General features: G+C 37.2%; 1 protein-coding gene across 2 annotated transcripts in view; it reads right to left on the bottom strand.

Annotated features, from left to right (window-relative positions):
- LOC121737352 (zinc finger protein 608-like) overlaps positions 1 to 18,478 on the bottom strand; it is a 175,631-nt gene that overhangs the window by 18,370 nt on the left and 138,783 nt on the right. The gene's annotated exons all lie outside the window — the stretch shown is intronic.

Raw genomic sequence — 18,478 nt, 5'->3', positions numbered from 1 at the left:
CCACTTTCAAATCGTTAATTTTGAATAAGTAAATGGTATTTTTGAACCCAAAAAATTTTTGCGGCCCGTCACCCGTGGCACTAAGACCAAGACATGTTTGTGGCCCATATGAACAAAAGGTTGGAGACCACTGGTATAGACTCTATCGCATGGGCATTGGGAATTGTATAAACTATCCTATGTCCTTCCCCGGGACACGGGAGTCGAGTCATTTTTAACCGACTTCCAAAAAGGAGGATGTTCGGCTATGGATATTTTTTTTGATACCCATCGTAAACGGTTTAAGCGTAAAGAGGTAACAGACAGACAGACACACACACTTAAATACAAGTAGCACTAACTTCTGCTACTTATTCTATGCTTCTGCGCAAAAAAACATCAAGATGCATTCGCTAATATTTTCCCTTTATATCAGTAATAGACACCAGGCGCGGAGAACTTCAGAGGAGGTGCATGCAATATTAGACGCGATACAATTTGTCAGACTCATTTGCATAGCCCCTAGCCACCTAAAACGTGACTTTCAAAGCATATTTAGACGCCACCCTCGCTTATCATACCCTCCGAATTGCGCCTTAAAGATTATACGTATATTTATTTTATGCTTTTGAAACGAACGGGGGTTTTATATTAACAAAGATTTATATCACTTTCCCGAGACGGAATTAGAGATAAGTTTTTAATAAACTTTTTAAAAGTCATGTTATCCCAGTACTTTTTAATTAACGCCGGTTTATAACGATAGCGATTTTAGCTATGCACGAGCTGTTTTCTTTTAAAACTCGCCTGTCAATGAAGAGTTCTTTTTTTAATTTTATCAGAGAAGTATTAATTTTAGAGTACATTTTTGGACAAGACAAACGGGGAATACTGTTCCAGTGTGCAGTAATCGCTTTTTAATTTGTATTTTTCTTTTTTCTTAGATTGATTTGAAAGGGATGACACTACGATGTTGCCACTTTTTAATTTCTTCATTTTTTTGACAGACTGTATAATGTATTATGAATATTTTAAAATTTTACTTTAGGTTACCACTGTCACTATGACACTGTTACACGTAAAACATTTAAAGAGATAAAAGCACAAGCATACGAAACATACAAATACTATTTAAAAACACTTCAACTAATTACAAATTACGGTTAAAGCCTACAGGTAACATGCAAACATTTAATACGACAGTAAAACATGGTAAAACTATTCTATACGTGGGAGAGCCATGCTTCGGCACGAATGGGCCGGCTCGACCGGATAAATACCACGTTCTCACAGAAAACCGGCGTGAAACAGCGCTTGCGCTGTGTTTCGCCGAGTGAGTGAGTTTACCGGAGGCCCAATCCCCTAACCCCTACCCTATTCCCTTCCCTACCCTCCCCTTTTACCCTATTCCCTATTAAAAGGCCGGCAACGCACTTGCAGCTCTTCTGATGCTGCGAGTGTCCATGGGCGACGGAAGTTGCTTTCCATCAGGTGACCCGTTTGCTCGTTTGCCCCCTTATTTCATAAAAAAAAAACTACAATACATTACAAATTGCTGTGATAAATAAATGATTTTATGAATGCATGGACTGTAAAATTCATTTATTGTTTCACAGGACAATAGACAATGAATCTAAAAGCTCAACATAAAATTAAATTCATGAGAACGAATGTGAAAACAAATTATTCGCTTTGTGTTACCTATTAGTTAGTTATTCTGTGGTTCTGTTCATTTCAAGCTCATGGTTTTTTGTTATGAAACTTTATGTTTTGTACGGAGATATTGAAATTTATTTCCTCGACCAAGAGCCTGCGACGGCCAGATCTTTCTCAGTTTCGTAATGCTGAAAGCTTACCGTATGTTTATGGCCTTTAACTTAACCAAATGTCCGGCACTGGAAGACGAGATTCCACTAACCGCGAAGAATTTTGCGAAGCTATGAAATTGAGCTTTACTCTTTCTGGAAGGTCAGGTAGACCTTCAGAACTGGATACCTCCTAAAGCAACCGCGACCGAAACTCCATAGTTGCTGGTCGTTCTTACCTTGTAAAGGCCACAAACAGGGAAACTTTCAGCTATAATAGCCATGGGGTAAGATTTTACTAGTTTTAAATAAAACGCCATGGACTTTTTGGAGTCTTTCATCTTTATGGCTACCGGCTGAAGAACTCAATATTATGGCACCTGAGTTCTCCAGCTGGCGCCTGGCAAGCGTTGGTAAAAACTTTTTATAGTTTAGAATTTAGACAGGCATACGAACCATGACCCAAAAAGAACGCAAGGCAGAGCTGAGTTTAATAAGTATATGACAATTGACAACGGAATATCCTATAATTTCTTAAGTATAGTTTTCACAGAGCCAGTACTGGCTGCCCATAAGACTGGCAGCCAGTATTGGCTTGGTATATGCCGCGTGTGAACAGTTTTTCAAGCCAGGCCAAACTATGCACACGCGGCATATGCCAAGCCAATACTGGCTGCCAGTCTTATTGGCAGCCAGTACTGGCTCTGTGAAAACTATACTTTACAAGATTACTGAAGTTAGTTGTAACTTGTAATGAAATTTAAATAATCTCAACGAATTCCATAAAAGTAGTCCCAACTTTTAATCTCAATTCTTAGTCAATGTTAAATATAACTTGAAACCTGAAAGCAAATCCACTAAACCGTACAAAACAAATCCATACGAAGGAAAAGTTGTTCTTTGAAGAGACCCTCTTTGTGTTACTTAAAAGAAAGACTTTAAAGAGCTAAGCCAAGTACCAGGGCAGGGCAGGAATATTAAAAATGGCGGGATAAAACTTTGCAACCCCGGAAAATCGGACGCACGTCTCCTTTATTATTTAAGGGTGAATTTCCCTTGTTCATAATTAATGGGGGTCGCTCGCCAAAACTTCAATTTGACTCCTCTTGGTATATTTTTTTCTTTCATCTGAGACTACATCTGAGATTATTAAATATTTGGTTTACTTTTACAAACATGTATAGCCTGTCAAGAAAGTGAAGAAATTAAAAAGTGGCAACATCGTAGTGTCATCCCTTTCAAATCAATCTAAGAAAAAAGGATGACACTACGATGTTGCCACTTTTTAATTTCTTGACTTTCTTGACAAACTATAAGAACGGTAATACTGGAACTCTACATACATCAAGAGGTGTTATATTAAGCTATTGCTATATTATATGCGCCATAGAGAATAATATTATTCTCTATGGCGCAGGGAGTCTCTATTTTTTAGCATTTGAAAAATAAAAATTAAATAATTGTTTTATTTCAGCAGTTTCAAATTTTGAAACAAATATTTTCAGAAAGTCAACATGGTGCCAACCAGCGGCGGTCGTAACTCGTAAGAAACTCGCACAGGGCTCACTTTTTACCAAAAAAAGTGGGAAAAATTCGATAGAAAAGGAAGTAGTCGTATGTTTGTTTCAAAATTGCTCTACAATTCAAATAAGATACAATAAGACTGATAAGTCTCTAGAGCCAACTTCCAAGGTGCATGTAAAGTCAAAAATGTTGATTCCACGGCTCATCAAATCAATATTATGGCTGTCATTATCCGCCACAAGCTTTTCGCACGTAGCACATAAACTGCCACACCCAGAGTCCAGGGACGATTATTAACTACAAATGAAGATTTTGGCATGAGTCCCATACATTATCTATCAAACTCTTCATTTAATGAAAGACGAATGGGCGGTTTCGTCCCATGTGTTGTAACAGTTTCCTACCTATATCAAATGAAAGATCTCAATTAGTGTTGTATTTTTTTGTATGGGCGTAACTCTGTATCTTGTGCAGGGAAGCTGTCATAGCCGTTTCATTTTTTAACCGACTTCCAAAAAACGAGGAGGTTATATATTCGGCTGTGGATATTTTTTTTTTTTGTATTTTTATAAAATATTTAATAAAACATAATCAAAATACCGAAAAGGAAGTAAGGAAAATACCACACGGTCGACTGTGTGCCTACTCTAAATCCCCCCTCCCCCCTCCCACGCCACAAGCTGCCATAGTGGCCGTATTCGTCATCGTAATTTTTAGTTTTTTGCACCGCTAAACCTTTTAATATTGCACATGAACAAAAACTGACTGTGTCATGTCATGTCATGGCAACGCCACGAACAAAGTTGTTTAAACTTGACAGCAGCTGGTAACTAAGTATATAAATAACTTTGTTCGTGGCGTTGCCATGACATGACACAGTCAGTTTTTGGTAGCTGTACTTCACTTCCATGTCTAAAATTGTTACTCCCCTATTTATTTATTGACAACTTACGCATTATTGTACGACTTCTGGTGTTTCTACATTTACAACTATCGACTTCGGCTAAGGGTTATTATCCTTTGTTATTTATGTATTTGAAAATATAATTTATTAAATTGCACAGTTGAAAATATGTAAATAATAAAGGAAATAATACAATTATCAGAATTGTATTATTTCCTTTGTTATTTACATATTTTCAACTGTGCAATTCTTAATAGCGATAAAAAAACAACTACTACTGTGCCTGTGATTACTGTACAATTGTTATAAATGTAAGAAATAATTCTTACATTTACATATTCTAACGCAATATGTAATAAAGTATGATTAAAGCATTATTTAAAACAAAAACTCAGTATCTTTTGACCTGCACGCAATTACAACAAAAGCTTGGCATACTGATAATAAAAATGCTTATTTAAACATGTTTATATTAGTCGCAACTTGTTACAAGGGTTGGGACACACCTCATACAAAATGCCCATTCACCTTTAATCATCATTAAATGTCCCTGAGTGCGGCAGAATCACAACAATATGTTTTTGTTGTAACTTGTAAGAATGGAGAAATGTTTTCAGTTGTCTGTCTACCTGTGACTACATTAGCAAGACTAATAAATAATACTCCCCACACCGGTTTCGGTGACGGTAGCCAGTTTCATTGAAACCAGGCCAGGTACGTAGGAGTAATTTTATAGTGCCCATGTGTGTGCGCAGTACACAAGAGCACTCTCTATTCCTTTTACTCTCATAACCCAGTGGGACGGAAGACCGATACGACTGGCGAGAGATCAGGCGCAGGACTTTTTACATGCCCATCCGACGCATGGATCATCTTATTTGTCAGACAAACAGGTGATCAGCCTGCATTGTAGTTACCAAACTTGGAAATAACATGTTTCCAACGCGGGATTCGAACCCACAACCTCCGGAGTGGTGAGCCACGCTCTAACCACTAGACCACGGAGGCGTTAATAGCAAGACCCGTGAGCAAGACTGATTGGGTTATAAATAATGTATGAAGTTGGATGTATAATACCCTTGGATCAATAAGCATTTCATAGATCACTTAGCGAACAGCAATATTGGCTGAAAGCGCTTGATTGGGCTTTCAGACGATCCAAGCCACGTCAATATTAGTTGAAACTAGTACAGGCTAGAGAGTAGAGACTAGAGACCTATATCTAGATTGCATATCTAGATTCTATTTATGCAAGGATTCTTCAAAATGATATTAGATTACTCTCAAGAAACAAAATTACCAAAACCTCGTTTTGCAAAGTTTGTCCTTTTAATCTTTCTTGGGTTGCCACTTGCTAGACTGGCCTGTAGTAAAATTGTAAACCCTTAACCCTAATAAACCTCTTGTAAAGCTGCAGCGTTTGTACTTTATATTTTGTAGCAACTAAACAACCTGTTATCTCGGTTGTTTAGTTTCTGCAAATTAATCCAAAAAACATACAAGCAGTTTCCAATATTCATTGCAATTTATAGCCAATATTGCTTATGTTTTAAATGTTTTGGAGTTTGGATTTTACTAATTTACTAAATAAGCCTTAATTACGTCCCAAGTCGCAGACAATATATGTTTAGTGTTTTAGTGTTAGTGTTAGTTTTTAGTATAATTGTATGTATGTATATATTTATAATATGGGCCAAGATGCCTGAGTTAAATAAATAAATAAAAGTAAAAAAAATATAATTAAATATACAGTTTAAATCCGCGCTACCAGGCAAACAGCTGAGTGGAGGAGGTTCGGGCTAATTAGGAATTACGCTTCGCTTCGTTGTAATCGCACGACTAATTACAGCCCGTTCAGACTTATTTTGCCTCTGACTGGGTCTTTAATTTCAACGTCATAAAGACTGTTATCACAGGAAATATCTGTGGTATTCGTACCGTGTCGCTTGTTTCGCTTCCTAACCACTTCATAATCATTATCCGCTCGCTTCACCGGACGTGAGGCGCATTGGACCAGTGGCTTCACTTTGGATACTGTAGTACCCAAGATCATTTGTCCGTCGCTTCACCTTGGACACTAGAGTGACCAAGAAGTAGAACGCCGAAAAATATATCTCTCCTGCTTAAACACGTAAAAAATACGTCTAGTACAAACATCCATCCTTTTCTCGCTAAATTTTATCATACTTTTCACCTAGATGTCGCTACGATTCATACAAATGTGAATGACTTATTTCATTTCAAAGTCGGGCGTTCGCCACGAGGCAATTTGTCCACCTATGTGCAATTGTTTTTGTAAAAGAAGTTGTGAAATATCCAAGTAATTGGTAAGTCGAATTATACCTGATAGTGCCTACATGTTCGCTGATAAATTTGTGAACAAAATTCCATTAATACCTGCAAAATCACCCAAGTTTTTTGAAATAAAACTGTACTGCCTTCCGCCTCAGGCAGATGGGTGAACATTTTTTTGTTTTTGCTTAGCTATTTATTATCATTTTGATTAAAGTACAGCATGAATTGGATACTGTAAGAAGCATGGAGACGCTATACATGCTTTTTGTCCTTAAAACTCACATTATAATGTAGGATTACACTTTTTAAATCCAACTGTTCAAAACCTTACTAGTTTGGACACCCCAGTACCCACGATGAATATAAAGTATTTAGCTAAAGCCAGTACGCACTGAGTTCAGAATAATTTGTAGGTACGTAGTTTGTGTCTATTTAGATTATTAGAGTTATTTTTAGGGTTCCGTACCCAAAGGGAAAAAACGGGACCCTATTACTGAGACATCGATGTCTGTCCTGTCCGTCTGTCTGTCAGTCTGTCTCCAGGCTGTAACTCAAGAACCGCTATAGCTAGACTTCTGAAATTTTCACAGATTGCGTATTTCTGTTGCCGCTACAACAACAAATACTAAAAATAAAATAAAATTAATATTTAAGGGGAGCTCCCATACAACAAACGTGATTTTTTGCTCGATATCAATTATGACAACTGGTAGGGACATGAAATTTTCACAAAATCCTTAATTAACTTTTAATAATTAGTAATAATATTAAAATAAAATAAAAATTTAAGGGGGGGGCTCCCATACAAAAACACAATTTTTGGCCTAATTTTGCTCTATAACGGTACGGAACCCTTCGTGCGCGAGTCTGACTCGCACTTGGCCGATTATTTATGAATATATTCCCGTGTTTTTTTCTGTTTGTTGTAGGTAAACATTTTGAAAAGCTACCTACACTTACCGTTCTATCATCAACTATAACAATGGTAGTTCTGTTGGACGTGGATAATTATTTCAATCGAACAGATTTCTATATATTTTGGCAACAAAATCTAAAATGGCCATGGCTGTTGACACATTTTATTAAACGTGATTCATGTTTTGGTTGTGGTCACAGCACAAACTTACATTCAACACCACATTTCATTCTTACTTATCATGACCGAATGATAAAACAATTATTCTACAGCAACTTTTTTTGGTGTCAAATATGTAATTTTTCTATTTATGAACATTATCTTGCTGACGAATGTTCTTTTTGTAACTGATTGAAACATGATACCGAGGTACTCAAATAAATGATCAGCCTATTCTAATTTTTATCATAGCCTCTCATTCAATTACTTTTTTATACACTGTGTAACTGAAAAAGCACAAAACCTGAAAAACGGTTCAGAAAAGGTTCGTTTTATTTAAATTATAATCCTCAAAATGGTGAACGTTTACTAACATAAAAATAATATACAATTACTGCTTTTACTCCATCGCATGTTTATCTTCCAAACAGTTGCTTGCTTATTACTCATCATGCCTCGGTGTCGCGGTGGGCAAGGTGGTCCATATATTCGGGGTGGTGGTAGAAGAGGCTGTCGTACAAGAGGCGGCCGTGGATGTGATAGGTGTTTGTTTTTTTTTCCTGATTCTATTTTATAATCAAGGTTTATCAAACTTTCATTTTTCAAACAAGGTTTTTCATTTTAGAAGAACAATCAACCAAATCACAAATGAACTCTTGCCGACAACACAGCCTCAATCATTAAGTAACTCAACAGATCTATTGATTAACTCGACGGACCCGGAACCATTGAGTAGCTCAACCGAACCTCAATTAATGACAAGTTCAACAGAGCCGAAACCATCGACTAGCTTAACAGAACCTCAACCATCTACTAGCTCAATAGAGAATACAACCTTGTCTTCCCAACTGACAATTGTTCGAAAAAACCGAGCTCTATACAAAAAGCGGACTACAGCTCTTAAGCCTGAGGATAAAAAACGACTATTTGAAATGAAACGCCGTAAAGAGGTGAATTTTATGATAATGCCAGATGCTCCAGTGCCTAAAAAAAATAAAAGACGTTTATCACCTGATAGAGTGCCGTGTGCTTTGGTGCCTGGTACTCCAACTGTACCCCCTGAGAGAGTATCGCTGCCGTGGACCAGGGTTTCTGCGCTTAATACTCAACAGCAGTGTGTATTTTTCTTATTGTGGCTTTGGTTATATATATTTACAGTTGGGCATTCATTGATCTTCCTGTTTTTTTCTTTACAGAATGCACGTCACTCCACCTGTCTCACTCAGGGAGCCTTTGTCAACGTAAGCGTGCCAGCGTGTATTTTTTATGTAATATTACTTTAATATTTAGTAAACCGCCATTTTCATAATATATTTTTTTATAGAATACAAAACACCTCTATTGTACCTGCAATACCAAGTGAAAGTGTCTTAAATTGCGAAGAAGTGGTTGACGAAAATATGCAAGTGATGAATGTGGAATACGTGTATCTATCACAAGACATGGAAGAGGTTACCCTTCCACGTACAGGTATTTCATTTGTATATTTTTATTAAGGTACAGTATGTTCATTCCTCTTTTCGTCAATTATTACAACTAAGTGTAACTTATTTTCAGATTACGCAACAGAAAACGACGTCTTAGCTAATTTATTTGGAGAAGTTTCGATTGAAAACCCCGGTAGTGACATTGAGCTGGACACTGAAGATTCAGGTGATTTTTTTGCGGTTAACTCCCGACATAATGTCTTCCCAGCTGAATTCCCTGAAGATGCTGATCCAACTCATGTCAATCAGCTGATGAGGATTGATGCACAGAATGACGCATTAATTCAACAATTACTACCACCGGATGCTTTAGTGTTTGACTGGAAAAAAGAAAGTTCTGTTTTTAATGGGGTTCGGGAACAATTCACAGCGGTATCGGGTCCAACATTTCCAGTCTCCGAACTAGAAACCCCGTTACAGGCTTTACAAAAAATTTGGGACGAGACAATAATCGCTCAAATAGTAGAAGAAACCAACAAATATGCACGTAGTTTTCCAAATAGCGACAAATTCTGGAAAGATGTAACACTTCCAGAAATGTGGACTTTCTTGTCAATTTTAATAATTCAAGGACTTAATCCCAAGCCAGTGGAAAGGGAATATTGGTACTCTAATTTACCTTACACCAACATGCCGCTTTTTCGAAAAATAATGCCGTACAAGCGGTTTATCATGTTAAAGCGGTTTTTACACTTTTCTGACAATCGTAATATGGACCCAAGAGCTTCAACACATAAAATAAAGCTGCAAAAAATTCAGCCCGTCATAGACCATCTAAGTGACAAGTTCCGCAGTTTGTATTGCCCCGATCAACTAATTTCTGTAGACGAGTCTTTACTATTGTGGAAAGGTCGTTTAAACTTTTCGCAAAAAATTGCAAATAAAGCCGCTCAAGTGGGCATTAAATCGTATGAAATATGCGAATCCAAAAGCGGATATTTGTGGAATTTTATAATTTATACTGGCAAATCCACAAGTAACAGTAGCGCCACGGACCATACGTACGGAACTGATGAAAACTTTCCTGATGGGGCGACTGCGGGTATAGTTTATGATCTAACGCGACCCCTTTTTAATAAAGGTTACACTTTGATCATGGATAATTTCTACAATTCGCCGCTATTATCCCGGTCTCTCAAAGTGCTACATAAAACAGACACAATGGGCACATTACGTCTTAACCGCGAATTTGTACCAGACTCTCTTAAAAAAATCACTAAAACTGAAATGCGTGTCGGAGAAATTGCTTTCAGTCAAACTCATGACTTAACCGTTCTTGTCTGGCGAGACTCTAACCTTGTTTCTATGATATCAACATATCACAATGTCGAAGTAGGGGGCAAAGAAAAACATGGCCAGTATAAATATCGTCCTAAAGTAATCTTGGATTATAACAATGCCATGGGAGGAGTAGATAAAAAAGACCAGCTTTTGTCTGCTTTTCCCATGGAAAGAACCAGAAATTCAGTTTGGTATAAAAAGCTATTCCGGAGGCTGTTCAACGTTTCAATCATGAATGCCAATATAATTTTCAATTACGGACCTTCTCCCCTTAAACCACGCCAATTCCGCGAAGAGCTTGTTATAGCTATTTTATCCCAATACAGAGGACCGATGCCCCACCAAATAGCACAACGGATTGAGGTGGTACCAAGTAACGAAAATAATCTTAGCGCCTGCCGGCCACAATTAACTGGTGGTCATTATCCTGAGCGAGGTGCTTCTTCTAGAGCTCGATGCAAGTGGTGCGCTGAAAAAAAAATTGTATCAAGGACTACATGGCGCTGCGATGTCTGCAAAGTGGCTCTCTGTATTGAGTTTTGCTTCAAACAATATCACACTTAAGTTGCGTTGTATTTGTTACTTTTTATTATTATCAAAGTCAGTCAGTCAGTCAGTAGAATCTATGTATATGAGAATGTATAAATAATATATGCGCCTGTGTGTGGTAATACTAATATCTAGTTTAAGTAATAATAAGTATTTCTAAATAAAAGTGATTCTTAACAAATAATATTTTTTTACTTTACCTCTTATTTGGAAATTATTTAAAAAAACGTTTAAAAGATTACAAAGAACATGAATAAACTATATTAAAATATATTAAGTAGACATAATACTGTTAAATATAATCATACGATATAATATGCCGCTCGTGGGGACTAGGTGTGCCCTTGGCTTTATGTTTTCATGCACCAAATTATCTATGGACACTACAGTACCCAGTTACGAGAGGACACATTTTAATGATTTTACTCCTTTTTATAATGTTCGTAGGGTATATTTTAGCATTTCTTTGGCTAGAAGATATACTTTAGTTTCCAATAACTTACTTACTAAAGTTGCCATCATATAAAAGTCAACCGTACAGATGTCGTAAAGAAGAGCAATGGCGGAAGCATTCTTTCGAGCAAGCACTGTTACTTTCAGATGTCTTTTTTCTGTTATTATATTATTCTATCAACGATATTTTTACACAGAAATATCAAGAAATGTATCAAGTTTCAGAGATTTCCTATATTTTTTATCTATAAACAGTACCAATAATTCAAGAAGCGATCAAAACGTTACTTTCAAATTTGGTCTGCTACTGCGGGTGAGCGAAACATAGGTCGAAATCAAAACTCCATAATTTAATAAATATATAAAATACGACTTGTTTTTTTACATTATTTATAATAATACATTATTTATAAATATACACATGAGATATATAAAAGACTAAAAACGTGTAGTTCAATGCTACCACATTCGTATTAAATCAATTTAAATCAAGAATGGTGGAAATTTCTATGAATTGTTAACTTTGTACCCTAATAAAAATTATATCGGCAATAATTAAGGCTGAAAAAGTTAATTCATATGTAGCCTTATAAATTGTGAGCAAAATAAATATAAGATCAATCGTGTCTGCTCAAGATTTAGGTCAAAATTTGTTGATTTCGTTGCATTCGCAACGCGGGCACGGCGACTGCCCGTAGACGCGGTGCATTAACGGGCCACAGCGCCTCGCGCCCGGTGTAGCGACTTAAAAATGATCTTGGATACTACAGTATCCAAGGTGAAGCGAGCGGTTATAAGAGTATTACTTGAGGCTTTCCTTTTCTCATAATATCATGTCGTTATGTATAATATTATGTGAAAGTATGTGGGAATGCTTAGAAGTTTATAGTTTTTACAAAAACTTCTGAATTTCGCAAACATAATTTTATAAACTACTCATTTTTCTTTGTTGACATTATTCTTTGTTTTGCTTTACTACATTACCATATTTTACCAGTCAATGCCAGTTTTTAGTCCTGTCGCCGCGGCGGATAGTGAGAAAAATTCCAAATTCCAGTCAACCAACCTTTTTCAATTTTTTTAAAAGGGATTTGGCCCACCACTGTACCTCCTGTGTCGCCAGGATCGACATCGGTATCTAACCACGAAAACCAATTTTAAAAAAAATACTCTTTCACTTGGTAATTTTACGCTACTGTTTTTGGCGAGTCTACATGGGCAATGTAAACTTAGCCTTATTCAATATATCAAGCAGGGCTTTGACTTAGTAAGGGAAAAGTGAACGCTCTACATGTTTTCAAAAGGAAAATAACTATAATGTATGGGCATCTGGGACCAATATTTAATAAACACACCGGCAAAATTAGAGGAACATAACAAAATGTTCAATTTTTTAAAAATTGTTCACTGATTTTTATATATTTATTTATTTATTTACTAATTGATTATGAAAAAATAAATTTTATATAAATTTAGGGCATAAAAACGTGAAAAATAGAAAAAAATCAGCAAAAATAAAAAAATTAAGAAAATCTTTGAAATTTCAGTAGTAAGTTTTTAACATAAATTCTCCATTTTTATTAAAGAAATGCCATGTTAAAAGCGTGTAATGCCTTCTATGGATCTCAAGAGGGCCTGGATACGCCGTTCCATGCTTGCATTTTAATGGTCAATCATTTCCTGTGGGATATTCTCCTACTCCTCCAGTAGCGCCAACTCGAGCTCCTGGACACATTTTGGAGCTGGAGTTTTAACTCGTACCGTTCACCAATTGATGTGCCACACGTCTTCAATCGGATCCACATCCGTAGACCACGCTGGCCACGCCACCTGGGCTACGCCAGCATCGTTTAGGTAATAATGCCCGATTTTCTTACTCTATGGACGCACATAAAATTGAAATTACTACCTAAAACTGTGTAAAAGGCACACCATGCAGTTCCAGGATGTCGGTGCTATAGCACTGTACTGTCAAAGTACCATCATCTATAATCATCAGCTCCATGCGGGCTCCAAATCATATGCAACTCCAAACCATTACGAAGCCTGCATCATAGGCCACTGTTTCCGGTATGTTTGATGGCCTGTAGCTTTCCTTATGATTTATCCACATTCTTTATCGCCTGTCAATACAATGTACACAGAATTTGCTCCCATCACTGTACAGCACAAGATTTCACTCACTTGTCTAATTTTGATGTTCACGCGCAAATCTTAGCCTGGCTCTTCGGTGTCCTGTCTCAAGTTTGGGTGCCCTTGCTGGCACTTTTGAGTTTAATTCAACTTCTTTGAGTCTTCTTCTTACTGTACAATCACTTACACGTTCATCTTGGACCTGTTCCGACAGGTTTCGTGTCTGCATAGCAATTTGAGGTCGATTTCTTAAGTTTTGTTTCCTTACAAAATGGTCATCCTGAACCATTGTCACCCGATATCTGCCTTGTTCTCGTCTCCAAACGTAAGATCCAGTCTCTCTGAAGCGTTGAAAGTTACGATGAACCACGGAAGCCGACACACCTAAGGCCTGACTGACCGAACGGTAGGTGTGACCTTTCTCTATCGTGGTTACAGCTCTAGCTGTCGCAGATGCTGGGAAATCACTAATTTTGTATCTAAGCAATGTGTTCTTCCAAAAACCAAACAATCAAATGAGCTGAGCATACCTTTCACCCCGCTAAAACGCCATTCTTATCAGGAACACTTACAACGTCAATAATCGAAAAACACTTATTAGGGCATAATTGCTATAAAAACCTGTCAACTTGCCAGTTTTGTTCAATATTTTATTTCTTGAATGAGCTTAGAAGCTATAAAAAAGGCTTTCAGACAGCCCGACCCACTTGAGTTCAAGTTTTGGCCCTTTTTACCTATGTTCCGCTAATTTTGCCAGTGTGTGTAGTATAGTTTTTGGGACAAATTCAGAAGATAGATAGATTATAATAATAATATCTATGGATGCTTCACACCACGTCAGTCTGCCCCATGCTAAGTACCTAAAGGACTTGTGTTACGGGTACCAGACAACGGAAATATATTTAATACTTATAAACTATACATATATTTAAGTTTTTTTATATGATTCACATATTATTTAATACACATCCATGACCCAGGAACTTTGAAACCTTCGCCCGCGGGTTCGAATCCCGCCGTCGGCGGGATTCGAACCCGCGACCCCCGGCTTGAGCTACCAACAGCCCACCAACTGAGCCACAGAGGTCGTCATTATGGGAGAATATAATTACCTATGTATTTTATGTCAGATGACATATAATGTTATGTTTTATTTAAGTACTGTCCCATCATGGGACTGGGGACATAACTTTCGATGGGATAGGACTCGCATCCCATAATAATTTATAACATCAACTGTCGAAATATTATATTGATGAAAAATAATGAGTTGCGATATTGCGAAACTCCAAGCGAAGTATTTAGAACGTACTAACTGTTAACATACATTAACCCGCTTGCAGTTAATTACCTCTATATTTTAACTGATGAAAATTAATTACCAAAGAAAGAAAGAAAAGTTTGTTACTTTTTGTTTCTATGCGAAAAAAGTGACAGTTTGACTAAGGAATGTGTCACTTAAATCTGTCAGTATTTGTAATATTTTTGATATACATCTGCCACAATAGAGCATCTGCGGTCCATTATAAAATTTAAATTTTAACCGTAATTATTATTAACTAGGGGTCCGCCTCGGCTGCGCCCGTGGACCGTGGTACATAGTTACATAAAGGGTTTTCCAATAAGAGGTGTTATTTTGATATTCAAAGAAAAATGCCATTTTTTATTATAAATCATCAGATGTTTATTTCATTACAAAGAGGAAGGTATGCCGTTAATAGTGGAAAATAACATCAGGCAAATGACCACCACGGCCACGCTTACAGGACAAAATCCTTTTCATGAAATTTTCCATAACTAAATCGCAAAGTGGCTGCTCTATGTCCTCGATAGCCTCACGAATTCCATCTTTGAGGTCTTGAATCGATACTGGGCTGTTGGCGTAGACCTTCTCCTTCACGTGGCCCCAAAGAAAGAAGTCGCAAGGTGTTAAATCACAAGATCTCGGTGGCCAATTGTGATCACCTCTTCGAGAGATAACACGTTCCGGAAACTTTTCCCTTAAAAGATCAATGGTTTCGTTGCTTGTGTGGCACGTAGCGCCGTCTTGTTGAAAGTGAACGTTGTCCAGATCAATACCATCCAATTCCGGCCATAAAAAATCGTTAATCATCTCTTGATAGCGCAATCCATTCACCGTAACTGTTGCGCCAGCCTCATTTTCGAAAAAGTAAGGTCCAATGACTCCGCCGGACCATAAACCGCACCAAACAGTCACACGTTGAGGATAGAGAGGCTTTTCAACAATAACTCTTGGGTTTTCTGAGCCCCAGATGCGACAATTTTGCTTGTTGACGAAGCCACCGAGGTGGAAATGGGCCTCATCACTGAAGATGATTTTTCGATGGAATTCCGGATCATTTTCATGCATTTCAACGACCCAATCAGCAAAGTCACGACGTTGTTGATGATCGGCCGGCTTGAGTTCTTGTGTTAACTGGACTTTATAAGCCTTAAGACCCAAATCTTTATGCAAAATACGGTGTAATGACGTTTGTGGAATACCTAATTCCAAAGAACGACGAGGAATGGACAAACCTGGGTTTTCTTCAACACTTTCGGCTACAGCAGCAATATTCTCGGCTGTTCTTGAGCGACGTGCACGGGTTTTATTCTTCTTATCACTAACTTGTCCCAACAGCTCGAATTTTTCCACCAATTTCTGTATTGCGGTCCGACAAGGTGCTTCACGACGACCCAAAAATGTTCGAGTTTTACGAACCGTCTCTGCCAAATTTTCACCATTTTTATAGTGAATTTTAATAATTTCAATGCGTTGTTGAAGCGTGTATCGTACCATTTTTATTAATGGCGTAGTTTCTACTTGTCAAATGCCAAGAAATGACAGCTTCAAAAGTGACATCTACCGAAATAGCGGGCTATTCAAAATAACACCTCTTATTGGAAAACCCTTTACATAGCCTATAGCACTCAGGGACATCTTAGCTATACGTTGGTGAAAGAAATTTTTAAATTGGTCCAGTAGTTCCTGAGATTATCACGTTTAAACAAACAAACAAACTCTTCAGCTATTAGATATTATAAAATATCGTGGAGTAACTATAGAGTAAATGATTCAAAAAAGTTCCGTCAAATGTGTATTTCGTGGAACTATTTTGACAATTGACGCCTAGTAAGTGTAGGCGTCCTAACTCCTAGCAATTGTTTGTTAGTTTGATTCCCAGGCTAGACACCGAAATGCCTAGCCTAAGAATAAAACTTTTAAGATTCGAGGTACTAAAATGGGAAAATTATTATCACGCATAAAAGCCGCAACACCAGAAAGGGAACCACAATTCAATATTGAATATATATTGTAAGCCTGGGTATGGAAACACGTCATATGTATTATGAATACCGCATGATTTTCGATCCAATTTATTTATAACATACGAATGCCTGGAATTCGGATCCCTTTGCGGACGAATTAAAACGTCCATTTTAATAAATTATCAGAATGAATTATTACATTAATCTTGTTAACAACGTCCTCGATAGAAGTACTGTAATTACTTGAGTATACAAGTATTATTTTGACCGTTTTGTGACAAATTGAGTGTCAAAATAATGTTAATTTCGAGAATCGACCGAGTCATCGTGTCCATTTATCTTGTTTAAATGGCAAGATCTCGGACATCCTTCACAAAAAACTTTAAAACTCGTCTTTTAAATTCTTAAAGATTTCTTGACCTTCGCGTGATTCGATTGTTAAAAATATTTTATCTGTATATTATTTAAAATTTTACGGAATAAACCGCCTATCTTATTTTTCTTCAACTAGATATTTCTTTTTCTTAGTTGATCTATGATTTTGAGATACAAAGTAAAAACTATTTCCTTTTATCTTATGACTTCGTTCGTCTACTTGAAATTTTAAACTACGTGTGAATCCGGTCCAATAAGTTCCCGTGATCCTTTTTAGCCTCTTTGATGACGAGATTTTGTTTGTTAAAAAAAAAACCGTTGTTCTCCACAAAGGGCAGACATTTATTACTCTGGAATTATGCATTTTTCAAGCCATCTTATGTCCTTATTTAGATAAATAAAAGGTATCTCCAAACCACTCAAGTATCTCATAAAGTGAATAATAAATTTATCTAAATGGTTTCAGCAGAGGATATTATATCAGACAAACAGACTTTTTAATGTTAGTAAAATGCCTTAGTTGCCTTTAAATGGATTGTAAAAATGCCTTCATTTCAGCCAACCAGTAAATTGGTCAGTAACGGCCGTCGATTTGTTCCGTAATCGATCATCATTCATCGCTGTTCCGTCAACACTCAACTGCCTTCCGCCATATCGAGCATGACCAATGTAAACTGACCGCAACGATATTTTCGCACCACAGTTAATATTAGTATAGACCAGTTGTGCTCAACCTACATTATGTAGGTTGAGCACAACTGGTCTGGAGCACAACCAAAACATGTTTGTGGCCGTATGTAGGCTACATACGGCCACAAACATGTTTTGGTCTTGATGTCGCGACTCGCGGGCCTCAACAAAACTTTTTTAGGGTTAAAAAATAACGTTCTTCAAAATTAACGGTAGAAGTAGAAAAATTTCACGACTTCCACGACGATTTTACATTATTTTGCCGTTGGGCGTAAATTTTAATATGGTTTAACATCACGCGGGCCATTATGTAGGTACAGCGATAAGTTCCTTTACATTTAGTCATTTTCTACCTTGTGAGAGCTTGTCCTATCCTATTCATAACACGCAGAAGTTAACTTAGCACCAGGGCTTTGAGACTCAAACGAACCAATCGCAATGCTGCGTCGCGTCGTTCTCTAACAAACGTGAAATGACGTCGTTAGAGTTAGGACTTAGGACGCGGCCTACGCGGCATTCTGATTAGATCGTATGACTCTCAAAACGGTTTCGTTGTAGGCCTCCTGCTTTCATAGAGTTTCCTTGCAACGTGCCTAAATGAATTCAAAGATAATTTTTCCGAATGATTAATTTAATTAGTTGGAAAAATGGAATGGAT

The sequence above is a fragment of the Aricia agestis genome, chromosome 20, assembly GCF_905147365.1.
Source record: "Aricia agestis chromosome 20, ilAriAges1.1, whole genome shotgun sequence".
NCBI classification, from domain to species: domain Eukaryota; kingdom Metazoa; phylum Arthropoda; class Insecta; order Lepidoptera; family Lycaenidae; genus Aricia; species Aricia agestis.
The sequence above is the reverse complement of the archived record's forward strand: the minus strand, read 5'-3'. Positions and strand labels throughout refer to the sequence as shown.